General features: G+C 44.4%; 1 long non-coding RNA gene across 1 annotated transcript; it reads right to left on the bottom strand.

Moving 5' to 3' along the window:
* Positions 1-940: 940 nt before the first annotated feature.
* Positions 941-25,326, bottom strand: LOC143270744 (uncharacterized). The gene is made up of 2 exons (XR_013047985.1): positions 25,195-25,326; positions 941-2,282 (listed from the first exon to the last, which is right to left on the bottom strand). It is a non-coding gene; the product is annotated as an uncharacterized LOC143270744 (long non-coding RNA).
* Between the last annotated feature and the right edge of the window lie 1,320 nt (positions 25,327-26,646).

Below are 26,646 nucleotides of genomic sequence, written 5' to 3'. Positions count from 1 at the left end.
GAGCCTGTCTTTCCTCCAGACGTCTGATGGGATGAGACACATATCTGGTCTGTGAGTAGTCACACCCTCTGGGGAATTGGCTGTGCCTTACCTGCCCTGACTTCAAGGTCCCAGGACTACTACTGTGGCTTCTGGGACTCTCCTGCTGGTGACACCTGTCTCTATTGGTTGGATTCTCAGGGCAACTGAGCATGGAGTGAGGCGGTAAGTGAAGAAAAGACAATTCAATTTTGCTGCTGTGTGGTGAATGTATCATTATTTGGGGTTGAGTTCTCTATAGAAAGGGCCATTCAGAGAGATGAGAGACAGGGGTGCTACACGTTCATCCTTAAAAGTGAAAAAATAAGCATGTATGTAATTTGCAAGAACACTTTTGTGCAGCTTGGAACAAAGCAGCCATCTCCCAAACCCCTGACTCACGCTTCCCCTAATGACTTGCATTCTTAGCTCTGGCAGATTCTAAATATGTTTTCTATTATGTACTTGAATATATACATTTTCTATACTTGAGATTTCATACTGCAGAAAATACATGCTGTGAATGTCACCGTTCTTCCTCCTCTTTCCTCACCCTAGTACAGCTGCATCTGATAAAAGGGTTCTACATAAATTGTTGAGTTGAATTATGACATACTGAGCTGCCATTTTGTACCCACTACCATTTTATTTTTTCTGTAATTAGTCACTGTCAAATTTATTTTCATTTACTTGGGTTTTTACATTCCTGTTATTAGATGCCCTCCCCGCAAAACTCCTCACTAGAATTTCTTCAAACTTCTATTAGGTTGCATTACCACCTCCCCCACAACCGTTTTCCTCTTCTGTTTGTGTGGTGTGGCTGCTCCCTGGGGTTATTCTGGCGTCCACTGGTGTCTCGCACCTCATGTGTCTCACGTAGGTCACAGGCGTGCACTTCTCACCAGCCATCTGCCTATTTCCATGAGTCTCACGCAGAAGAGCAGTGGTAGGTTCAGAACACAGTCCAGCCAGGGAATCGTAGGAGAAGGGTGGATTTGCTGGGGACAGCTTCTGAGAACCCAGCTCTCCAATCCAGCTGCCTGGCAGCTGTGGGCATGAGGCAGGGTGTTTGAAGATTGCTGTCTTGCCTCCATAAGGAAAGATAGCAGACATGCGGAGCATGGCTGAGCAGGAGGGCAAAAGAGTTGAGAACTATCATGATGTTGAGCTGCTGTCTGCGTCAAGTGGAGCTGTGTTAGCCTTGAACTCCTGATGACATGGGGAAGTATACCTCCATTTTCATTTACATTCATTTGATTGGTTGTAAATTGGATACCATTATAGAAATTTGCAACCCAGTGTGCTAGCCTAGCCCAGAATACTATTATCCTTGCATGCTGCCCAGCCTTGAGGTCAGTCAGCAGTCCCATCTGGAGAGACTTCTGGCTTTCTGCCTGTCCTGTAGAATCGCTTGCCCACCGCCGTCATCCTGCATCTTCATCTGGGGAAAGCCCAGTTCTCTTATACCTTGCTTAACACTGTAACCTGCATGAGTGCCGGCCTCTAATGGGCTTCCTGTGAAAACATGCCTGTGATGTCAAACAGTACTGGCAAGTCTGAAGCTGTACTCTGACTTTTAGACAGTTTAGCTGGATATAGAATTCGTACATACATAGTTTAAAGTTAATCACAGAATTTGGGAACATTAATCTTGTCTGTAGTGTATAAAGTTGCATTGTAAGTCCAGTGACATCTTGATATCTTACAGATAGGCTTTGGAATGGTGAAAGCGAAAGTTTATACAAGTTTTTAAAGTCCTCTGTCTTCATTCCAGGATCATATGCATAGGTGTATGATGTGTGTCTCTTGCATTTAAATGAGAAAAGCCAAATCCTTCATTCTGGAAGCTGTATTGTCTCTGGTTTTTTAATTCCCTGCTCCTTTTTTATTTATTTATTTATTTATTTATTTATTTAATGTTTCTCATAGGAACTCTTGTTTATTTGTATTTTCATTTTGAGTCTAGCCTTTTAATAGCTCAGTGACACCCCACCCTGGCTCAGCTCCCCAGAGGTGGATGCTGTTTTGGACTGCCTTTCTTTTTTCTTGTTTGTATTTCTTTGATTTTCTTTGAGTTACTTCCTCCACTTTCTTGGCCCTCCCTTCCAGTGAGATGTCTTTTTCTTATTTCTAGGATATGGTGTGGCTGTGGTTCTTGGGATGCTGGATTTATGGTGGGTTCTTTTGTTTTACTTTGCCACTCTTCCAATCCCTCCTAGCTGGTCTAATGGAGGCTTTCTTCTTTATCCATACACGCTGCAGCCCTGAGACCAAGAGAAGGCAGCTTGTAGTCTACTGTTGACTGCACTGTGGGCAATGGGGTGGTACCCTGCTTCACTGAGGTTCTCCAGGTGTGGGTGACTAGGCCTTTTGGGTGGAACCCTGCTGTGCTTCCAGGGAGTGGAGGGAAGGGGTGGGAAGTTGTGCTGTCCACCTGCAGCCAGCACCACATTACCCAGCGCTGTACAGGTTTTCAAGGACCAATTTGGATCTCGGTAGTTGCTCTCCCTCTGACACTTAGTATTGAACAGCTGGAGCAAAATCTAGTCTACAAGTCGAGGGTAGGGAAGGAGTGGATAAACATTTGAGCTAGTTCTGTGGGTTTACACCCTGACTCTTAGTTCTATATTATATAATATATACCAATTTGTAAGCAGTAGTCTTCAAATGGCTTTAAGTACAAAAACCATAGATCTGGCTTCCTAAAAGACTTATTTTCCATGGGAAAGTGTGAAGGTTTTGAGAGTTTCCATAATCGAAAAACTAAGTTGATCACAGTTCCCACGGCACATCAACTCCTTGCTTCTTCCAGGAGTCAGATGTTGCCTGTGAGGAAGGGGCATGCCCATCTTTTCAAGTCCAATGTGATAGGCGTTTGCATAACGGGATAAGGGACTCAGGACATGAGTTTTTTTGGGTTTTTTGTTTGTTTGTCTTTGTCTTTTCGAGACAGAGTCTTATTATATAGCTCTGGCAGTTTTGGAACTCACAATGTAGACCAGGCTGGCCCTCAACTTACAGAGATCTACCTGTCACTGCCTCCCTAGTGCTAGGATTAAAGGAGTATGGCCTTTTTGTTTGTTTGTTTTTCAAGACAGGGTTTCTCTGTGTAGTTTTGGTGCCTGTCCTGGATTTTGTAGACCAGGTTGGCCTCTCACCGAGTACTGGGATTAAAGGTGTGTGCCACCACCTCCCGGCTTGGACATGGCTTCTTACATGACAAAACTCAAAAGACTCAAAAGGACTTAGCATTTCCTTTTATATTTTCAGTGAAATTTTATATAGATCACACCTTACTCAGCAGGCGAATCTCTTCTAACAGTAAATCTTGGATGGCAAAATGGCTCAGTGGGTGCCTGCCACCAAACTTGACAACTTAAGTTTGTTTCCTAGGGACCTGCTTGGTGGAAGGGAAAAACCAACTCCCTCAAATTATCCTGTGACTTCTATAGATTCACTGGAGCATGACTGCATCACACAGAGAGAGAGAGGGGAGAATTAATTTTTTTTAAGTTAAATCTTGCAGAGGTGTGTATATATGTTCAGAATAATGTGAGTAGAACACAAGGAAGGCTGGCTTGTCTGAGCATGCCTATAAATCCAGCACTTGGGAGGTGTTGGCGGAAGGATCATGAGTTTGAAGCCAGCCTAAGCTAAAGTGAAGAAGAAAAAAGAATAAGAGAACACAGTGTCTCAGAGCATCTGTTTATATGGAGCCAATTGTAGGATAATCTTTCTGTACACTGAAGATGGTCTGTTGTACCTTGTCTTCCTAAGGCACCTGATTGGTTTAATAAAGAGCTGAATGGCCAACAGTTAGGCAGGAGAGGATAGGTGGGACTTCTGGGAAGAGAGGAATTCAGGAGAAGACTTGGACTCAGTAACAAGACATGGAGGATGTTGAACATACAGTATGGGAGAAAGGTAACCTACATGGCAGAACATAGATTAATATAAATGGGTTAATTTAAGTTATAAACACTAGTTGGGAACAAGCCCTAAGCTAAAAGCAAAGCTTTCATAATTAATAGGTCTTTGTGTCATTATTCAGCGGGAGCTACCAGTCCAAAGGAAGTCTGGTTACAGCCAGTTAACATTGAACTAAACAATAAGCTTTACCACTTAGAGCTGGCAGTGTAGCTCTGTGGCAGGGAACTTGCCTAGCATGCAGGAGGCCGTGAGTTCCATTACCAGCAGCCCAAGAAAGAAAAAGCAAAGCATGGCCGACTCGGACTTGTGATGCTGCTTAGCCAGGGAGACAGGCCGTACTATGTTCTTTGTCGTGCCTTTCTAAATGTGAGACACCACCCAAGTGCCCCAAATCCCTTAGCCTATGTTGTAGAGAACAAGGAACCCTAAGTGAGTGGATTGTCGACATGGGCGTGGCCATGTCAGTAATCCCAGTGTGTCAGCCCCATGGGAATAGCAAAGCCTTCCCTGGAGATTGGCTAAACCTGCCTCCTTGTTCGGCTGTATGCTTTCCTGCTCACCTGTGTATAATAAACCCAGCTTCTCTGCTGGAGATCCCTGCCCACCTGATCCCAGCTTGTCTGTGAGTCTGTCTTGTCTTCCCTTGCCACACCAGTCAGGTTTTTTTTTTCCAGGACCCAGCTGCACAGAGTAAAGCACTATGTCAGGAGGAATTCTTCAGAGCTTCACATGCCCTGTCACCCAGGAGGTACGGTGTGCTCTTTGTCTTGTCCATATTTCATGGGTAGTGCGAAGTGGCTGCCCTGCATTCGTTAGCCTGCACACACAGGGCTGGGCACATGACTGTACTCCAAATAGTGCCTTTGAAGGCATTGCTGATGCCTCTGCGCCCAGAGCTGTCAAAGAATGGTGCTTTGGACTCTTCCATAAAAAGGACTCATTTACAATATTCTATCCAACTGTAAGCATGTTTGCAAGCCCGTAGATGGATAGAGCTGCAAAGATATGGGAACAAGACATGTTGGCCCGTGTTCTGTTCTTAATTACATCTTTGGGAGAACAAGGCTGTCTCTTAGCTCCTCATGTGTTGACTGCTTGGGTAGGAGGTGATAGTGGTCTGGTAAGGTCATGAGAATCATCTGACTTTGTGCTCTTAACTACAATTAAGCATAATGAATAATTTAGATATTTTAAATCACTTGCAGATGCTTGAAAACAGACTCTCCTTTGAATAGCACTAGTCTTGCGCTTAAAGCTCATATTCCTAGCCCTGTTCATGCATCTGCCAGTGAATACAGATGGTGTGATGTTGCTTCATCAACAGCAGACAGCAATGGGACCTGAGGCCAGCATCACAGTAGGAGCGTGTTCTTTGGGAAGCGTTTGACCAGATCAACGTTTCTGCCATTTGTATTTCAATATCTAAAGCAGTAAACATGGGGCTGCTGGAAATAACAGCCTTCCAGGCACATGTGTTTGTCTGTCTGGCACCTTGCCAGCAGTTGAGTTTCATGGTCATCTTGGATGGGAAAGAGAGGGCCAGGCCCAACCTAGGAATCATGACCACAGGTCCCCAAAATCACAACAATTGATTCTTTGGGGAACAGTGATTGGTTAGTGGACCAAAGTACTCTGCTTAATTAATAGCATGCCGTCAGAATCTAGAACATTTGAGTTCTGCAGCTTCTGTTGGTGAAAGATGCTCTTCACCCTTGGCTTCAGCTGCTTGCACAGGTATTGCCATTCTCCATCACTTCCATTCTGCACGCCGTAAAATTACTCCGTAGCAAATCTTTCAGTGTACATCTTAACCGTGATGTATTAGTATGACCAATATTTGGAAGGCAGCTTTTTTTCCTCAGTGATAATGTAAGATAACAGAGTACTGGGCTCAAGATCTGTTAAGGCACAGTATTCTGCCGTTTCCTGTCTTCTCTGCAGCAGTCTGGTTTGCTTTTCTGAAACAGCCATTCAGTCCTTGGATTCTTTATTGCTGGACCTTCCTAGGGGTCAGCAGGGTGAGAAGGCATATCTTCTGGAACGCATTTGCACCCAGATCACACCCCTTGTGGGAGATGAAAACGAGGTGACTTGAGAGGCAAGAGAGGATGTTGTCTGAGAGCGCCAGCCTGGGGGACGGGTGTGAAGCCTAGCTTTGCAGTTCGGTTGATGTCGGGAGTTTGCACAAGTTCTGCTTCAGTTTGCCCAGTGATGAGATGAAGATAATGCTCGCTCCCCCACTCTCTGTGAAGACGAACTGAGGTCGTAGGGGAAGCACGTAGAACTGGACCAGCCCTATCGGGGTTGTTCTCGGGGCCTGACTTCCGACACAAAGGTGGAATCACTGACAGTTTGGAAATTCTTCAAAAGGCCCTGTCTGTGACAACTCTGAAACTTGTGACATGCCAGCAAAATGAACTCTCTAGCCTTTGGAGGCAGAACAGGACTGCCTCTCTGCCTCCCTCCCCTGCACACTGGATTCCCTGGAGCGAGGCATTAACCGCTTCTGCTATTGTCTAGGGTAAGAACAGATCTGCAATCCCCTGCAGTCACTTCTGCCTACAGGTTAGGAAGCCTGAGGGAAATCATCTGAGCCCAAATAGAATCCTTTTGAAATGCAAATAAGCCGGATAGAAATAGCACCTTGAGCTGTTGCCTGTCATAACACCTTGCTGTGAAGTCTATCAACTCCATTATGTCAACGGCATAGAGCAAGACAGTTAGAAAGGGAGGCTGTTTCCAGGGAGAAGAAAGGGGGAAAATGAGGTCATTTCTGGGCTCAGAAGGTGTAGGTACAGCAGAGAAGTGGGGCCTTCCCATCATTTGTAGTCTTGGCCTCCAGAGGTCAAGTTTGAGTCAATGCCAAGAGGTGAGACAGGCTAACCCCTGGTGGTGGTTTCCTAGCATAAATACCTTGGATTTCTTTGGAGAAGTGGCTACTACAGGGGTCTGCCAGCTAGCCAGCAGGTGGTCTTGATCCTCGTTTCTTCATTTATAAAGCACAGCACGTGCGTTAAGCCTTCTACTTAGTATTTAGTGGGCAGCAGAGTTGCTGAATGTAAGCAACCCACCACCCAGGTCTGTCTTCAGAAGATCTGCTAATGCAGTGTGACCCTGTTTCTGACTGGGAATGTGGGCAAATGTTGCTCTCCAGAGCCCTCCACTCTCCTCTGTATGAAGGGAGGAGTGCCTGAAGACCTCAGGATGCTGTGTCAGCCTCCTAGAGCCTGTGTGTGTAAAGATGCCTTGTAAAACCGTATGCGGTATGTGGTGGTATTGTGTCCCCCAGGATATTGTGCACCCTAATAAACTTATCTGAGGTCAGAGAACAGAACAGCCACTAGATAGACATAGAGGCCAGAAAATGGTGGCACACATGCCTTTAATCCTAGCATTCTGGAGGCAGAGATTCATTGGGATCTCTGTGATTTCAAGGCCACACTGGAAACTGAGCCAGGCATGGTGGCACACACCTTTAATCTCAGGAAGTGATGGCAGGAAGCAGAAAGGTATATAAGGCATGAGGACCAGGAACTAGAGGTTTTTTTAAGCTTTTAGGCTTTTAGCAGCAGTATAGCTGAGATCCATTCGGATGAGAATTCAGACTTTCAGTATGAGGAAGTAAGATCAGCTGAGAAATTGGCAAGGCGAGGTTGGATGTGGCTTGTTCTGTTTCTCTGATCTTTCAGTATTCACTCCAATACCTGGCTCCAGGTTTGTTTTTTAACTAAGACCTTTTAAGATTCATGTTACAGTGGTCAGATGTTCCTAGACTTGTTTTGGACCCATATTACAGATTTAAAAGAAAGACCTACTGTCTGTCAAAAGGATCCAGATTTGATCCATTCAAGCCTGCTAGAGCAATGTCTGCCTGTACACAGGGCATCAGTCTTTCTAAGGGAGACATACATAGCGGTTTGAAAAGTGGAGGCTAATATGGTATGTAGAATTGCAAACGCTAGCTATCCAATAGCACAGGAAACCCCTGAGATGAGTTAGCCTCTAGAATTTACCCATGTTGATCTAAATTTGCCATCTTATTCTAGGATCATCATTGTGTGTGTGTGTGTGTGTGTGTGTGTGTGTGTGTGTGTGTGTGTGATTTCAATCTGCTGTATCTTCTTTGAACTTACTTTGAACTTACTTATCTTCTTTGAACTTACATCTTGCTTTTATTTTTATTGATAAGTTATGTAAATCTGTGGTTCATCGTGTGTTTGTGTAAGGATGGAAATTTCTTTTCCAGTTACAATGCTGTAGTTTGTTGTTTCTGTATTGGGTGCTGTAGGTGTAATTACGTTACTTTGCAACCTTTCTGTTCAGCAAAACAAGACAACATCTGGCCCCGGGTAAAAGGCGATAACTGATTCCCAAATAGGAAAGGCGGGCTTCCCACTGCCACTGTGGCTTCCTCAGCAGTGCGGGCATAGATATGCTGTGAAAAAGAGCATTCTTGCATTCAGATTGCATTTAAGTTTGCTTTGAAGAAAATGTTTGAGTGACATTTTCAGTTCCTGAGTGTCTTAGCTAGTGTTCTGTTGCTTTGAAGAAATGCCATGATAAGACAGCCTATAGAAGGAAGCATTTAATCGGGGGCTTCATTACAGTTTCAGAGGGTTAGTCCATGATCATCATGGCAGAAAGCATGGCGGCAGGCAGACAGACAGACGTGCATGGAGCTGGAGCAGTAGCTGAGAGCTTCCGTAGATAGGATCCACAATCATTCAGCAGAGAGAGGGAGAGAGTAGGGGCCTGGCGTGGGCCTTTGAAACTTCCAAGCTCCAACAAGGCCTCGCCTCCTAATCCTTCCCAAACAGTTCATCAGCCGGGAACCAAGCATTCAAATAATGAGCCTCTGGGGGCCATTCTTATTCAAACCACCACACTAATAAATATTAAAGCTTCTTTCTGGCTTGAAATTTGTTCCTTGAATTTTTATAATTGAGGAAAGCAGGAGACTTCTCTCATTAGAAGGCCTAAGTCAGGGAACTTGGCCCATACACAACTTAGGATAGAATTGTTCAGATCAGGAAAAGCACATAACGTGCAGGGAACATTTGTTTCAAGACTAAAGTGGGGGGGGGGAGCTCTGATATTCTATGAAAATGAGGAACAATTTAAAATATCTCTCTAGAGAAGCTACTTAAAACAGAGACCAGAGAAGCACAGTCGAAAACAAGGCATGAATTCCCCTCAAGTGGGGAGGGATAAGTTTGCAGCTCATGTTTAAGTCAGTCAGCCATAAAAATGAAAGCTGGAAAAGCAAGCGTCTGCATGCCTACATATATTTCCTTAGCTCTCCCTGCGGCTTTTTGGGTGGTTTCCTTTATCCTTTTTTTTTTTTTCCTTCTATGCTCATATGGAGTCTAACTCTCTCTATACTCATATAGTCAGTTCTGCAAATATGTAGATCCAGCCCACTGAGGCTCAAGAATAGTTTTGAGACTGTATCATGTATCTCTGGCTAGCCTGTAACTTCTGATCCTCCTGCCTCCACTTCCCAAGTTACTGAGATTACAGGCATGTATCAACAGCCCCTGCTTATGTGTTGCTGGGGCACAGACCCAGGGGATATAAGCCAGGTGATAACTGTTTTCCAAATAAGAAAGGCAAGCTCCTCTCATGCATGCCTGGCAAACACTTTACCAACTGAGCTATAGTTCCGAACCTCAAAAAAAATTTTTTTTAATGTTTTTGTACAGGACCTGGAGAGGTGGTGCAATCAGTAAGGAGCTTGCCATACAAGCATGAAGGCTGAGTTCACATCCCCTAGCATCGCTGTAAGAAGCTGAGTGTGGCAGCGTGTGTGTGTGTGTGTGTGTGTGTGTGTGTGTGTGTGTGTGTGTGTTGAACATGTGTAGACCTTTTTCTTGTCATTTCTTAAGCAGTAAAAAAAATCACTTGCACAACATTTACATTAGGTATTATGTATATATATTATGTAAATATTTGGTGGGTGACTTAAAATGTACAGGGGAATGTGCTTCAGTGAGCACGTGGACTTTATCAACAGATCCTGAGGGGCCCTAGAGCCTATGGCCATAGCTGTCTAGAGATGAATGATATTTCCTGTATCTTGGGGCCAGCGTTAGCCGCTGGTTTCCTTCTCTGCCTCATGCCTTCCGTGTGTATGCCAGGGACTCTGTCAGCAGTGCAGTATGAGGTAAGGGCAGACAGGACCTGAACAAGGCAGTGGCCTCCAGTGAGAGATGTGGCTGAGGCGAGGAGTCCCCACCTTCTTCCTGGACCACAGTGAGGGAGAGATGTTCTGACTTTTCCCATACCAGGCAATATCTGCTATAAGTCTATCCTACTTACCCTACTAATAACTCTGGGGATAAGGCAAGACACAGCTTCAGAAAAGGCTTTGAAGTGTGGCCTAAGAGTCAAGGTATTGTTATAGTACAGTGTAAGATCTGTGGGTAGACAAGAGTTCTAGGCCCTCTCCCCAATTACATAAGCATGCGACTTGGGCTGAACTAGTCAAACTTTTTGGGTCTTCACTCTGTCCCCCATAAAAAGGGGACCTTGAAATACATCAGGTAGCTTTCAGACCAGACCCTTGAGTCCTAGTTTCTGCTAGATTCATCCACAGCTGAGTGGAGCAGGATCAGGGCAGAGAAGATTGGGGTCTAGTGCCCTCTCCCCCAGGGCTCAACCAAGTCAGCCCAATTGTATCTGCTTAATGTGTGCAGATTTGGAGTTAGACTTTCTTTTGTGACTGTGCTGTGGTTAGGAAACAACAAACCAAAGTTAGAGAAGCATTCATCAATGTCATCTCCGGTGTTCTTCCAGCTGAAAGGGTCCCCGATTACCTGACTATGATGACCTTCCCTGTGTCCTCATGCTATCAGCAGGCAGTGCTGGGCAAGAAAGCCTTAGGCTGGAGACACATTTCCCGTGAAGCCGACTAAGCCCTTCCTGCGGATAGCTCAGAGCCCACACTACATAATTGTGTTTTCATGATTTAGCATTTCTTTCGAAAAGAAGGATCCTAAATTGCACAGAACTCTAGGCCTCACGCTGCCTTGTACTAGCCCTATGCTTCTTACTAGGCAGGCATTTTTACAGACCTGTCTGGAAATGTATTAGATCCTTCCAGCCATCTAGAGAGCAGGTGGGAGTAGCTTCATAAATTCAGTCTGGCTAAGTCAATGGTGTTCTTGCTAATGAGGCATATTGTAAAGCACCAGGTAGGACTTCCTCTTCATGTCTTCCACCATCACGGTGGCATAGCTTTGGGACTAAGAATGCATGCTTGAAGATGACCTTCCCAACTTCAATCCGTCTCTCTTGCTTTCTATTATGGATACGGGTCATGCTGGGTAGTTTTTGCCAACTTGAAACAAAGTCACCCGTGAAAAGGATACCTCAGTTGCGAGACTGCCTTCATCAGTCTGACTTGTCAGCATGTCTGTGAGACATAATTTTAATTGCCAACTGTCTTAGAGTCACTATTGGCTGTGATGAAACCGTGACCAATGGTAACTTGGGGAGGAAAGGGTTTATTTGGCTTACATATCCCAAGTCACAGTCCATTCAGGGAAGACCAGGCAGGGATTCAAACCAGGGGTGGGGCAGGGGATGGAACCTGGAGGCTGCACCTGATGCACAGGCCATGGAGGACTGCCATTAACTGGTTTGCTCCTCATGGCTTGCTCAGCCTGCTTTCTTACAGCATCCAAGACCACTAGCCCAGAGAGGTACCACCCACCTGGGCTGAGCCACATCAATTGCTAATTAAGGAAATGCCCTACAGGCATGCCAACTGCCCAGTCTTATGAAGGCAATTTCTCGGTTGAGGTTCCCTTCTCTCGGATGACTCTATCATGTGTCAAGTTGATATACAATTCGTCAGCACACTAACTAATGTGCGAGGGCCCAGCCCACTGTGAGCTGTGCCAGCTTTGGGCAGATGGGGCCTAAGCTAAGTGAGCCAGAGAGCAGTATTCCTGCCTGGTCTCTGTTGGAGTTCCTGCCTCCATGTTCCTGTTTGAGTTCCTGCTCTGACTTCCCTCCATGATGGAGTGTGATGTGTATAAGCCAAATAAATTCTTCCCTCCTTCCTGCCCATTGGTTTTGGTCAGAGTTTTATCGTAGTAACAAAGCAAACTAGGATACACCTTGACAATCTCTTCAGGCTCCATTTTTCTCCTCTATAAAATGGATAACAACTCCCCATGGAACTGTGAAAAAGAACCAAGATACCATGGCCGAATGGATTTGGAATAGTCAGCCTGCATAGATAGCTCACATAGATTCACCTTCCTTAGTGCCACTGATGGATGACTGGTTACAAAGATACAACTGGTTTACTCTCTCAAAACCCCAGAAACAGGCCCCTGATTTTTTTCCCATTTTTTTTATTTTTTGTGGGTGTGTGATATGTATACATGTTTTTTCAAGTGTGATATACATGTGCAAGGGGCACACATGTGGATGCATGTACATGTGGAAACCTAGGCTTGATATCGGGATCATCCTCCATCACTCTTACAACTTCATTCATTGCAGTAGGATCTCTGAATACCACGGAGAACTCACCGCCATGGCTAGTCTTGCTAGCTAGCTTGTTCTGGGGATCCTATCTTTCTTTGCCTTCTGAGATCAGAATTATAGGCAGGCTACCAGACCTAGATAGCATTTATGTGGGTTTTGGGGATCCATACTGGTCTGGCAAATGCTTTAACCACTGGGCTATGGTTATATAGCCAGCACAACACCCTAACGCATGCACACTCGTACACACACACACACACACACACACACACACACACACACACACACAGAGGCCATATACACAGAGAGAAACCACATACACACCCCCACCCCCACCACCCCCACCACCTTTTTTTTCTTTTTTAGAACCTTGGTCTTGAACTGGGTAGTCAAGTATCCAGCTAACTGTCATTTCCAGTTTTTTTCACAGAGAAGTGTCTTGTTTTGCTGCTGTTTTCCCTTTTCTGTGTCTGGAGTGTGATATGAGAGGCGGTGCTGTGCTCCGACACAAAGTCATGCTAAAGCAGGCTGAGCACTCCTCCATTCTATTCCCTTAGACCCAGCTGTGGCCGCTGGACTCCAGCCGTTGTCCTGGTGAACTTGTAGACAAGGTTCGTACATGGCAGTGAAAATGGGGAGCAGAAGGAAGTATGAGTCGCTGGAAGCTTCTTGGTTCTGCAAAACTTTCCCTGAGTCACCTCCTTCTTGACTTCTTACATAGTGGTTCTTGAGTCCATGGAGGACTCATTGAAGAGTTCTGTATCCTACCCAAAAAGTGTCTGATTGCACAGATTTGGTTTGAAGTCTAAGGATTGACATTTCTAACAAATTCTGAGTTGATGTGGATGAAGGGGTTAAATGCTCCCCTTTCACAACTGAATTTAAGTTCCAGTTCTCTGAGAAGGACAAACAGGTGTCTTTTCCAGCAAAGGGCCATTTATCTACAAGGCCCTTACATTCATGGTCGAGGGAGAGAATGGACACAGAGGGTCTAAGTCAGCCTCATAGTGTCTCAAGGACAAACCCAGCAGCCCCTTCTGAGTCACGGCCACGCTTGTGCAGATGTGTCTAAAAGTAATGAGACTAAACCTCAGCCAATTAGAAATGTACTAATGTAACTGCTGCTTGCTTAGCCAATTATGTAGCTGACCCTGAAACTCCCCTTAGCTGTGCTTAAAAGGAGACCGCACGTCCCTCTCAGGCTGTCACCATTTTGCACAGGTGAACGACCCCACGTGCATGTGGTCTAATAAACGCTCTCTGTTCTTGCACACTGTTTGAGTCTGGGGTGTTCCTTCAGCGTTTCCTCGGCCCTACATGGGTGGCAGTGGTGAAAGCTGAGACTGCGTGATAGGAAGTAATGTCTCCCTTGCATAGGCCACTGCTGTTTGGGACATTCTGTTATTATTGACATTTTATAGTTCACTCTTCTTGTTCTGATAAGTTAACAACAACAACAACAACAAAAAGCACAGTAAAATGTTGCTCAAAATGAATCAGTAGCCAAGGGAAATTGCAAATTGAGTTGCTGTCCTCTGCACTAGTCATGCATAAATTTTTGTGCACAGAGGACCATGGATGTGCTAGGCATGGATCAAGACCAAGACAGGCACTTGGTGCCTAGTGGACATTCACAGGAGTGCCACTCAGTCAGACCGATAGCCAGTTAGCTTGTTACTTTTCTCTGTCTGTGACGGAATAACTCATTAGAGCAACTTAAGGAAAGAAAGTTTTAGCATGATTCAGTTTGATAGGTTAGTCCACCATGGAAGGGAAGATGGGGTGGTGAGAACAGCTTGAGCTGTGGTGGCAAGAGCAGAATAATGCAGCTGGTCCCTATGCCTCTGCAGTCAGGAAACAGAAATGTGGCTGCTGAGCTCAACTCCCCCCCCCCCTTATATTCGGTCTAGGACCCAAGTCCGTAGGATGGTGCTCCCCACATACAGGTGAGGCTTCTCTGGTAAACCTCTCTAGAAATGCACTCACACACATACCCAGAAGTGAGTCTCCCAGGGGACTCTAGATCCAGTCAAGCTGACGGTGAAGATCAAACATCATAGTCAGAGCCTGAACCTGAAAGAGGGTAATGCAAAACAGCCAGTGGCTTCCCCATCACTCAGTCTGGAAAGGAGTATGAGTCCAAAAATTTAAGAATCCTCTTAGTGCAGGAGTAGCCAATCCTACCTGCACCTTGAACTCATCTAAAGAGCTTAGCCTATTTATCAGGGATTCTTGGGTAATTGCCTAGGGTTGGGATCCAGGACCTGGAATATTAAAATACCTTTGATGAATTTGCTGTGGCTTTTCAAGGTCGAAAACCACTGGTCTAGTCTTCCAGAGAGATTGGGTAGCTGAATCCAAAGTTCCTGGCTCAGTTAGAGGCCTCGCTGCTGTACTGTGGAGTGTACTTTAAGATGCCTGGATGCTCGTTGGACCCGCCCAAGGCCAGGGGCAGGTTAATCCTCCCTCCATAGGCAGTACTGTGATAACGTGTTCCCAGCTTGCTAACAACTCGCCTCAGCTCATCAGTTTCCCTAACAAGATTTTCCTTGGTGACAGAGAAACAGATCATTTTAATTAGCATTAGATAATGAATTTAAATGGCATTGCAGTAATTCCAAAATCTCCCTTAACTGTCCTAAATAACATCATGCAGGCAGTGCTCCAGTGGGATTTATTGCTGAGAAATATCCATGGCAAGAACACAGTTCTTTAAAGGCTCTTTACGTGAGATTATTTTCCCCTGGACATACAGTCAGGCTAGAATGACACTGTAGGGACTCACATGTCATCTGGTGGCCTTGCTTCCTGGCTATGTGACTATCTGCTCATTTGTCTGTCCCCGAGTAGAGAGAGTTTGTTCTCTGTCTCCTGAGGAGGCCCCATCCATTCACAAAGCTCTTTCTCCAGTTCATCTGAGACGTTCCCCTGTGTCTTCCACCTCCTTTCTCAGTCCTGTGCTCTCGGAAATCGTTCTCTGCTTCTCCATGCTACGGGAATATTTCTGAGAGCACTGGATTTGAATAGATGGTATCTTAGAGTAAATACACTACTGTCATCAGGTCCCGGGCTAACAGAACCAGAGCATGATGTGTTGTCCTTGTGGTCCTGGAGGGTCTTGTAAGTCGTTCCTCTACACAACATGGCTGTGAAATCAGTTGTGAATTTTTTGTTTGTTTTTTGTTTTTTTGAGACAGGGTTTCTCTGTGTAGCTTTGCACTTTTCCTGGAACTCACTCTGAGACCTGTCTGCCTCTGCCTCTAGTGTGCTGGGATTAAAGGCATGTGGAACCATGCCCAGCTTGTCAATATTTTTTTTTATAAACTTTATTTTATGTGCATTGGTGTGAAGGTGTCAGATCCCTAGGAATTGGAGTTACAGACAGTTGTGAGCTGCCATGTGGGTGCTGGGAATTGAACCCAGGTCCTCTAGAAGAATAGCCAGTGCTCTTAACCGCTGATCCATCTCTCCAGCCCCGTTTGTCAATATTTTTGGTTCACATTTCTCAAGGAAGGCAAAGGAATATGTTGGCAACCTTCGATCTACCAAACCATGAGCATACCTCTGCTTTCTAGCTTTTATGTCAACTTGACACAGACAGGCTAGAGTCATCTAAGAAGACAGAACTGCAATTGAGAAAACATCTCCAGATCAGGATGCAGGCAAGCCTGTGGGGCATACAGTGACTGATGTGGGAAGGTCCAGCCCGTTGTGGGTGGTGCTCCCATTGTGCTGGTGGTACTGGGTTTTATAAGAAAGCAGGCTAAACAAGCCAGTAAACAGCACTCCATGGCCTCTATGTCAGCCCCTGCCTCCATATTCTTGCCTCCTCTGATGATGTACTGGGGTTTGGAAGTGTAAGTGAAGTAAACCCTATCCTCCCCAGATTTTACTTTCCATCAGAGTGTTTCATCATGGCAATAGACATCCTGACTAAAACAATGCCCTCTTGCTATTGTGGTGTTGCTGTGGATGTCTTTCTGTGTACTATGAATATGTGTTGCTCTGATTGGTTGATAAATAAAATGCTTATTGGCCAGTAGCCAGGCAGGAAGTATAGGTGGGGTAAACAGACAAGGAGAATTCTGGGACCAAGAAGGCTGAGTCAGCAGATGCCAGCCCACCGTCCAGGGAGCAGCATGTAATGGCACACAGGTAAAGCCATGGAACACATGGCAACATATAGATTAACAGAAATGGTCTGAGTTTAAATGTAAGAGTCAGTTGCAGGCCTGAGCTAATGGCCAAGCAGTTTTAATTAATATAAGCTTCTGAGTGATTATTTTATAAGTGGCTGTGGGGTCCATGGAGCTGGGCAGGACTGCAGAAATATGTCTCAGGCCGAGCCTTTAATCCCAGCACTCAGGAGGCAGAGCCAGGCGGATCTCCATGAGTTTGAGGCCAGCCTGGGCTACAAGTGAGTTCCAGGAAAGGCACACAGAGAAACCCTGTTTTGAAAAATCAAAGAGAGAGAGAGAGAGAGAGAGAGAGAGAGAGAGAGAGAGAGAGAGAGAGAGAGAGAGGTTCTGAAGACTTGGTATGGAAGTATATGCCTATGATCTCAACACTTGGAAGGCAGAGGAAAGAGGATTGATATAAGTTTGAGGCTAACCTGGTTAACATAATGAGTTCCAGACTGGCCAAGGATAGATAACAAAACCCTCTCCCAAAAACCAAATATCAAAGAGAGAGAGGTCTGCCTTCTCTTCCTAGCTGGCCTCGCCTTCCTGGGCACAGACTGGTCATCACTAGACTTAGCTGCTCTGTGATAACTAACATAGGTCAGTAACATGACAGGCACACATCAACTGATTAGCTTTTCAAGGTGATGTAGAATAAATGGACTTGAGAGTCCTAGTCTCTGAGATTTGAACTACAACTCCTGATTGATTGGCATGGTTTGAAGACAGCCTTATTAGCTTTCTCTGGGTGATTTAACATCTCATATGAAGTATAGTACGAAGAACTGAATACTGTAATCCAGGAGTGGTTAAATAGAACACAGCTGTTACATTTCTTAACTTGATATCCTGCTCATTAATTCTGTCATCCCAAAATGACACTTGTTTGACTGAGTTATAATTCCTTGGTCTTTATCACAAGTAGTGCACCTGGCTTTGGTTTCCCATCATCCATATTCCTTCCTGTGATAACAGCATGATTTTTTTTCTTCTTCTTTTTTTCAAGACAGGGTTTCTCTGTGTAGTTTTTGGTGTCTGTCCTGGAACTTACTCTGTAGACCATGCTGGCCTCGAACTCACAGAGATCCACCTGACTCTGCCTCCCGAGTGCTGAATGGAATTAAAGGTGTGGGCCCCCACCGCCCAGCTATAATAGCATCATGATTTTTCTTGATTAACCTCTTCACCACGCTGATTCTCTGTACCCAGAGGGAGAATATAATGGGAGCTTCTGTCAAAACTGATGAAGAGGATGGGTTCTTTGTCCAGCAAGTTGCAATACTGCTGTGATAGAAGCTTTGAGTTACTATTGCATGCAGCCAATGCAAAGGAAGGCAAAATGGAGGGAAGGGGGTGGGGATACCCAAGTCTATCTGGCATCATTGGAACCCCAATTCAATGGTGCCTGAAGTCAGATTTAACTTGCAATTTTTAGTCAAAATATAAAATCAGGAAAATAGCGTTTACTTCATGCACCAAATAAAAGTAGATAGCACAATCCAGGAGAGTTGAACCCAAAGGTTGTAGGAAACAACATAGCAGTGAAAGCCCAGCTGATGAAGCAACGATGATAAAGCATGTTATTCTTGTCATGCATGACTATTAAAACATACATTCCTTTCCAGGTAGCTGTGCTCCGAGAGTGTACGCGTTCACTTCTAATTGGCTGAGAATTTTAAGGTCCATGCTGACCTGGGAAACCTTGACTTTTGCTGGTGGGGTGGAGCTTGCCTTTCTGAGGAAGGGGGCTGTTTTCAGTTGGGGTTATATTCCCATGGATGTTTGTGGGAAGAGCTTATTCAAACTGTGGCCTCCAGACAGTTCACTGGCTGCCCCACTTTCGTCCTTCTCTCAGTTAGGCATGACTGTGGGCAGTGTTGCTCCTACTCCTTGTATTCTCTTGCTCAGTTCTCATGGGTTCCGTCCCATGAGCTCGTGGCCTCTACCAAACACGTACGCCTCTTTACAGAATGCAATTCAAGGACGATTCTCTATATGACTAGTAGGAGGGTAATAACAAGAGTGAGATGTACCCCGAGTCAAGCCCCTCCCCCACATGTGAAACTTAACCAGTTGACCAGGTCAACTAATTGCCCTTTCTCAGTTAGGTAGAATAGATGGGCATGACTGTCCAGGTCTCAGGACTACAGTCTCTGATTTACTGATATAAAATGCTCTAATAAGGACACATAGCTCCTCCTTATTGAGCAGTGAGTTTTTCAAGAATGCTCCTGTTGGTGCACAGCTGAGTCTAAATTGCTTATTTCATTATTGTTTCTTAAAGAAAGGCCTCATTTAAGTGATTTTTAAAGAGCTTAAATATATTGATAAATGATTTCCCCCCCTAATTTAAAAACTGTAGTTAAGGGGGAAATGCCCTAGAAAAACTCAATGTTCAAAGTATTTGAGTAGAAGAACTTTGTATGTGTCATTATTATATGGGGGCAGTGAGCAGTATTAAGAATAGTGTTAATGCAGCTGGAGAGATGGTTCAGCAGTTAAGAGCACTGAATGCTCTTCCAGAAGTCCTGGGTTCAATTCCCAGTACCCACTCAACAGCACACAGTGGTCTGTAACTCCAGTTCCAGGGAACCTGACACCCTCACCCAGACATACACACAGGTAAAACAGCAATATACATTTGAGAGAGAGAGAGAGAGAGAGAGAGAGAGAGAGAGAGAGAGAGAGAGAGAGAGAGAGAAATGGAGGAAGGGAGAAGGAGAGAAAGAGAAGTAAAGAGGAGGAAGAGAGGAAGAATAGTGTTAAGGTGGAGGCAAGTCCTACCCATCTGCTGTGGATATCACTCTATATAAATAAAACACTGATGGCCAGTGACCAGGCAGGAAGTATAGGTGGGACAAGGAGAGAGGAGAAGGACGCAGAGTCAAGGACGACTCTCTATATGAGAGAGGAGAAGAATGCAGAGTCAAGGACGACTCTCTATATGAGAGAGGAAAAGGATGCAGAGTCAAGGACGACTCTCTATATGACTAGTAGGAGGGTAATAACAAGAGTGAGATGTACCCCCGAGTCAAGCCCCTCCCCCACATGTGAAAATTAACCAGTTGACCAGGTCAACTAATTGTCCTTTCTTAGGTAGAATACATGGGCATGACTGTCTAAATTGCTTATTGGGGAAACAGGAAGAAGGAGGGAGAGACACTGCAACCACCGCCAGGACAAGCAGCATGTAAAGACGCCGGTAAGCCACCAGCCACGTGGCAAGGTATAGATTTATAGAAATGGGTTAATTTAAGATAAAAGAACAGTTAGCCAGAAGCCTGCCACGGCCATACAGTTTATAAGTAATATAAGTGTCTGAGTGATTATTTTATAAGTGGATTGTGGGACTGTGGGGCTTGGTGGAGCCTGGAGAGAAGCTCTCCAGCAACACCCATCAGGAATACATGTGGTTATTTCTTGCACATTGACACCTGAACATTGCCATTTTGAATGACTGTAGTTTAAGTCAGTTAAGACACTTATGAATTTGATGATGGACTTCAAGTGTTTGTCACTGTACTTCTCAAGAGACTTAAGTAACCAGAAGGCTGGTGAGATAGTTCTAGAAAGAGGGGATTTTGTGAAATTGTTTTAAGTTGTGTTGTGTTTTTCAAAGCAGAGATTTGTGAATGCTGATTTTAAATTGGTTTATAGATAAGAAAGGATTGTAGACTAATTTCTAAATGGTCTTAATAAATAAAAAAACACAGAGCCAAATATAGGGGTGAGAGCCTTTGAGTGATCAGGGAAATAGGAAAAGCCACCAGCCAACCTTACCTTACCAACTCCGCAGCTTCCAAAAAGAGCGACTTCCTGTCTACCCAGGCTTATATGCCTTGCTGTTCTGCCATCTGATTTGCTCTCTAACTACATCACTTCCTCTTCCTGTCTGTACAGGCCTCCAGAACTCTATGGTTGGGACTGGGATTAAAGGTGTGTATCACCACATTTGGCTCTGTTTCCTGTATGGCCTTGAACACACAGATTCTGCCTGCTAAGTGATAGGACTAAAGGCATGTGCTACCACTGCCTGACACAAATAAAATATCACCACATTTCAGCACAAATAAAATATTATCACAGAAGATAAGAAAGAAAAATTGGGCACCCAGGATATACAGACCCCTTCACATGTGAGGCATCATTGTAGTTCCATACATATCATCACTAGTTTAGGGAAACTTTCCACAATATCCATTCCTTCCTGAAATACACAAATTCCTGTTGCAACTACATCATGATCTCAGCAGTGCACTACTACTTTGGAGAAATGAAGTTTATCTCAGGAGGTTTATGGCTATTGAAAGGCAATTGTTGCAGTAATCAATTCAGTCAACTCCTGAGCCCTCTTTAGACAAAAAAGAAAAAAAAATCAAATCACAGCATCAGGATAGACATTCTGAGAAATTGAAGGATTTTTAGATCCTGATGCAAAGTTAGGAGAAAATTATATTTATTTAAGAAAAAACTGTCTGTAAGGCATTACTGCCCTAGTATCAACCATATTGTTGATTTTTTTCTCCTAAGTAATAGTAAATATATGTGTTCATTTGTTTCTACAGGAATGCTAAAGACTACAACTAAGTCTTCTATTGCAGACCATTTGGCTCAGCTGGTACCTTTGCCAATAGGATGTTAGCATAAGATGGGAACTCTTAGAGTGACATGGGCCGGGGAGATGACTCAGTTGGTAAACTGACTACCTTGTAAGCACAAGGACCAGATTCAGATCCTCAGCACCTGCTTAAATGTGTGAGGCAGAGCCAGACACGGGGGATCCCTGCAGCTCAATGACAAGCTACTCTAGCCAGTTGGTCAGCTCTCAAAATATATGCTTGCAAGAGCAGTAGACGAAGACATATTACCTTCTGGCCTCAGCATGCACATATACCTCCATACATACCCACACCCACATTAGTTCTTGGACTAACAGTTTTACTTTTAACTCTAAGATCTCTTGCAAATTTCCATTCTTGTCCATGTTTTGTTTCTTTGCATTTAATGGGCATGGTAGAGAATACCATTGCAGGCTGGTACAAGGTACAAAAACCCTTGTTATTTCAGTCTTCTCTAGAGTGAGTTCTTGTATAGCTTAGGTTTTAAGAGACAATCCTTTAGTTAATGTCCCTTCTGTTTGTAAGAAAAACAAGGTCTTCATCCAAAGAGGTATAATCTAAAAGTCTTTTAAAGCTAGAGCAAGTGGGCTGGGAGATGGCTGAGTGGTTAAAGTGATTGTCACAAAAATATGAGGACCAGAGTTCAGATCCCCCGGACCCGTATAAATACCGAGTGGAAATGGCAGCCCACCTGCAGTTCCAATGCTCAGAAGGTAGTCATGGATCTCCAGAGTAAGCTGCTAGGCAGAATAGATTAGCAGCAAGCTCTGGCTCAGCTGAGAGACTCTGCCTCAAAGAAGAGGTGAAGAGTGATGGAAGAAGAATCCTGAGTTCAGCCTTGGGCTTCCACCTGCATGTGGGTGCTGTAGACTATTATTTTAAGGTGTGTTACTTTTGTTTATTCTCTGGAACATTTGTTTAATGATGCAAAGATGTGTTTGATTAAATAAAATTCACCTGTGGTCAGGAGGCTGCATCAGCAACTAGCTGACAGGAAGTGGTAGGGAGGAGCCAGGTGGAGAAGGGCTTTTTGGAGGACTAGAGCAAGGAGAGGAGGTGAGCTACTTGCTATTCAGCCACTCTGAGGAGCAGAAGTCCACCTTAACCTTTGAATCTTGAGTTCCTTAGAGGGACAGAGTTTTAGTTAAGTTCCCTTGAAAGAGTTGATGCCTGAGGGAACAGAATTCCCTCAGGCTGCAGCTCTTGTGGCCTAACCACTGCTGGTAGGGACAGAGTTGCAGTTGCTGATTCAGACAGCCGTGGCTTAAAAGGCAGCAACAATTTTAAAAAAGGACAACATGTGGGTGCACATGTCAACCTGAATTCACACACATTTGTTCCTACATACCCAACTATATATGTGAACACTGCACCACACACATTCACGCAAGAGAAAGAAAAATGAGAGCAAATGTCTTAGAGCAGTTGTAAACATAAAGTCATTCATTTGCTTGACAGTGGTTCCTCTTCTGTCCTAAAGTCCTCTCAACAATGTCCTGCTAAATGCTGTAATTCTGTCAGGAGAGTCACTTCCCATTCTAACAGATATGTCTTGAACCAATCGCTTATCTCTGTATGTAGTCCATTAACAAAATGGAATGACAAGACCACTTCATCAGATCAGCCAATAAGACCACAGTGCTGTTGAAATATTTCTTCTAGGTGCATATGATAGCACACAGCATATCAAGTAGACAGACTGATAGAATCAGGGATTCTTGAAGCTTGCACACAAAGAACCTCGAATTTGCCTGTATCTTTAGTTTGTTTGTTTGTTTTCCAGGTCTGAAAAATACTTTACATTGGCTCAAAATTTGTCTGGAGACCAAGGTTCCAATTCTGCTTACACTGGTACACAAGTTCATTACCTTACCTTAGATGGCATCTGGTATGGAGAGGTTCATGAGGAAAGAGAAAGAATCAACAGGGCTAGTGTATTCAAAATAGTCAGGCAATGGAAGGAAACAGAGGAGAGTAAGGGCCCCCACTGGATCCAACCTGACTTTAGCCTTGAATTTATTAGCATGCTGATAAGATTCTTATAGGGGAAATGGGAGTGTAATTCTTTTAGAAACCTTTATATGCCAATTAAATAACTCATCCCATAGTTTGGGGAGATTTTATAACCTCTTTTCTCAAAATCCTTTAATAATAACTATTTTATCTAAGGTAGAAATCCCCAAAGTGGCCACAACAATTCTAAAGTACCCTTAGTGAAGGTCACTCAGGATGACTTTCCAAAAACACAAAATTCCACACTCTAGTTTTTGAACTACAGCTGGCCCTCGGACCTTAGAACACCGATGCCAGGACAGGAGCCCATTTGGTCCTTGGAACCCAGCATGTAGGCCACAGCATCAACCAAAAAGGAGCAAAGATTTAGTCCACCTTCCAAAGTCCCACTTCTTGCTGACTGTTCTTGTTAACTGAAGTGTGTCAACCCAGGATGTGGTTTTGTGCTTCAAAAGCCCGGAACAGTAAGGCTTGGGGCTGCATGATTTGGTCAAGTTCGCCCATGCAACCACTCACTATAAAGACTTTCTGTTGGCTTCAAGAGTGCGTGTGTTCTCTGAAGGAGTTGCCTCACAGGAAAGTTTGTAAGCAGATGAACGAACACTAGCACTCCGAGCAGCCAGGAAGAAGTAGGCAATGGACTCTGTGGATTGCCCTGGCTTTGTAGCTTCTCTGGATTGTTTGTGTATCCCTCCTCTGACACAAAACCAGACCAAACTTACTGTAATACTGTGAAGGTAACTCACTGGGAAGACGTGAAAAGGAGGAGGAGGAGGAAGAGGGTCTTCTATGCAAATATGGAGGGTATGCATAGTCTCCACCCAGTCTCTACCTTGGCCCAAACTCTTTAGTAACTAGGTAGACTATGATAAACAGGAAAGGAAAATCCATGGAGTCTCTCCCAGAAGGGTCATGCTCGGTAGATAGAAAATCCTGTCCTCAATTTTGGTGGTTTGAATGAGAATGGCCCCTGTAGGCTCTTATGTTTAATACTTGGCCGCCAGTTGGTGGAGATGTTGGGGAAGGAATAGGAGGTGTGTCACTGGGGGTGGGGGTGGGTTCTGAGGTTCCCCACTATTCCTTTCTCTTCTTGCTACCTGCCAATCAAGGGGTAACCTCTCAGATGTTTCCTGCTGCCATGCTTGCTCTGGCACCATGGACTCTGCCCTCTGAAACTGCAAGCCCAGTTAAACACTTTCTTGTCTAAGTTGCCTTGGCTATGGTGTCTTAAAACAGCAATAGAAAAGTAACTAATATATCAGCCAACTTAACTCATTATACTGCCATTACCTTATCATTAAATTGTGAGGTTTTTTTTTTTTTTAAGATTTAATGTTTTAGTTTTAAGAGAGTGTGTGTGTGTGTGTGTGTGTGTGTGTGTACGTGAGTGCACATGAGTATAGATGCCCAGAGGCCAGAAGGGTCAGATATCCTGGAGCTGGAGTGGTGCTATGGGTGCCATGTGGGTGCCATGTGGGTGCTGGGAACTGAACTCAGGTCCTCTGCAAGAACAGTAGATACTTTTAACTGCAGAGCCATCTCTTCAGCTGTGGTCAACTGTGGTGTTGACTGCTTCTTATGAGCCTCTAAAGAGGCTCATGAGAAGAGATACCCTAAGAGGGAAACTCAGTTCACCATAATTTGAGAGGAAAAAAGCTATCATTTTCCCCAATGGATGTACCATCCACCTCATGTAGTCATTAAAGCTTCTGAAAACAAACCAACATCTTTCTCTGCTGCCCACCCTTGAGTGAGCCCACTCCTGAGTTGCTTGGAATATACTTTAGCTTTGCTAAATAAACCTGTGCTTAAATTCTCTCTCTCTCTCTCTCTCTCTCTCTCTCTCTCTCTCTCTCTCTCTCTCTCTCTCTCTCTCTCTCTCTCTCTCTGTTGAATTCTTTCCTCTAGGAAAACAAAAACCAAGAACCCTTTACCTGGTAGCAAATATGATAAGAGAAGGACAGCCTCCGATCCAGAAAATTCCAAACTAAAATAGTCAGAGACTCAGCTTACAGTACTAGGACCCAGCTTCTACAGCTAGGGTGATGAAGGGCCTTGCTCTCTGCCATGACTGACTACTTGAAATGCACATTCCTTTTAGGGTAGCAATACTGCATAAGCTTGTTGTAGCTGACTGGCTAGGAATTTTAAGGTCATGCTGACCTGGGAAGCCTTGGATCTTGTTTATGGTTACAGCTTGCAATTCAGGGAGATAAGAATAGTTTTAACTTTTGGCTGGGTGACAGTGGATGTTTATTCTTGGGTAGTTTAATAACAGTCTCTAAAAAAGTTTATCATTAGCAAGTTATATGGAGAAACAAATTGCTGGGGTAGGGTGCTGCTTGTTTAAACTCATTTGAGCCTCAGTCAAGAGTCCTAACTAACATTCTGGTCTTCTGTGCAGTGGTGTGCTAGTAAATGTTTACTGACCTGGTCTCTTTGGGAGGGGAAAGGAAAATACCTGATGTGTCACGCTTTCCTATTGTGTAGTCTAAACATTCCCACTGTGAGCACACAAGCTATCAACATGATGCTTATGCACTTGCATAGACTCTGAAAATGTAGTCATCAGCTTTCCAAAGCCAGATTCAGGATACTTTCCTCCTTCTCCTTCCTTCTTCCTTCTTCTTTCTTCCTTATTCTTCTTCCTTCTTCCTTCTTCCTCCTCCTTCTCCTTCCTTCTTCCTTCTTCCTCCTTTCTCCTCCTCCTTCCTTCTTCCTTCTTTTTCCTTCTTTCCTTCTTCCTTCTCCCTTCCTCCTCCTTCTTTCTTCTTCCTCCTCCCCCTTCCTTCTTCCCTTTTCCTTCTTCCTTTTTCTTCTTCATTCTTCCTTCCTCCTTCTCCTCCTTCCTCCTTCTTCTCCTTCCTTCTCCTTCTTCCTCTCCCTCCTTCCTTCTTCTTCCTTCCTCCTTCCTCCTCCTTCCTTCCTCCTTCCTCCTCCTTTCTTCTTCCTTCTTCTTCCTTCCTCCTTCCTCCTCCTTCCTTCATCCTTCTTCTCTTTTCTTCTTCCTTCTCCTTTTTCCTTCTCCTTCTTCCTTCTTCTTCCTCCTCCTCCTTCTTCTTCCTTCTCCTTCTCCCTCCTTCTTTTCCCAAGACCAAGTCAAAGTCATCAACTTCTTCTGAGAGCAACTTGGCATGAGTACTTCAACCAGCACTGTTTGGTAAGTCCAACAGGTTCTGCATTTAGCTGTTTACACTTTCAGCCAACTTATTTCCCCTTTGTCCCACATAAAAGGGTGTCTAAATGAGTGGAGGGTGAGAGACCTTGGAGAACTCAGTCCTAAATGGGATGTCTTCATCAAAACCTCCCTTCAAGGCTCAGAGACCTATGTGGCAGAGGAGGTGGAAAGATTGTAAGATCCAGAGGTGGTAGTGGACGCCCAGAAA

This window comes from Peromyscus maniculatus, chromosome 1 (genome assembly GCF_049852395.1).
Source record: "Peromyscus maniculatus bairdii isolate BWxNUB_F1_BW_parent chromosome 1, HU_Pman_BW_mat_3.1, whole genome shotgun sequence".
NCBI classification, from domain to species: Eukaryota; Metazoa; Chordata; class Mammalia; order Rodentia; family Cricetidae; genus Peromyscus; species Peromyscus maniculatus.
This window is presented reverse-complemented; position numbering and strand designations above follow the sequence as displayed.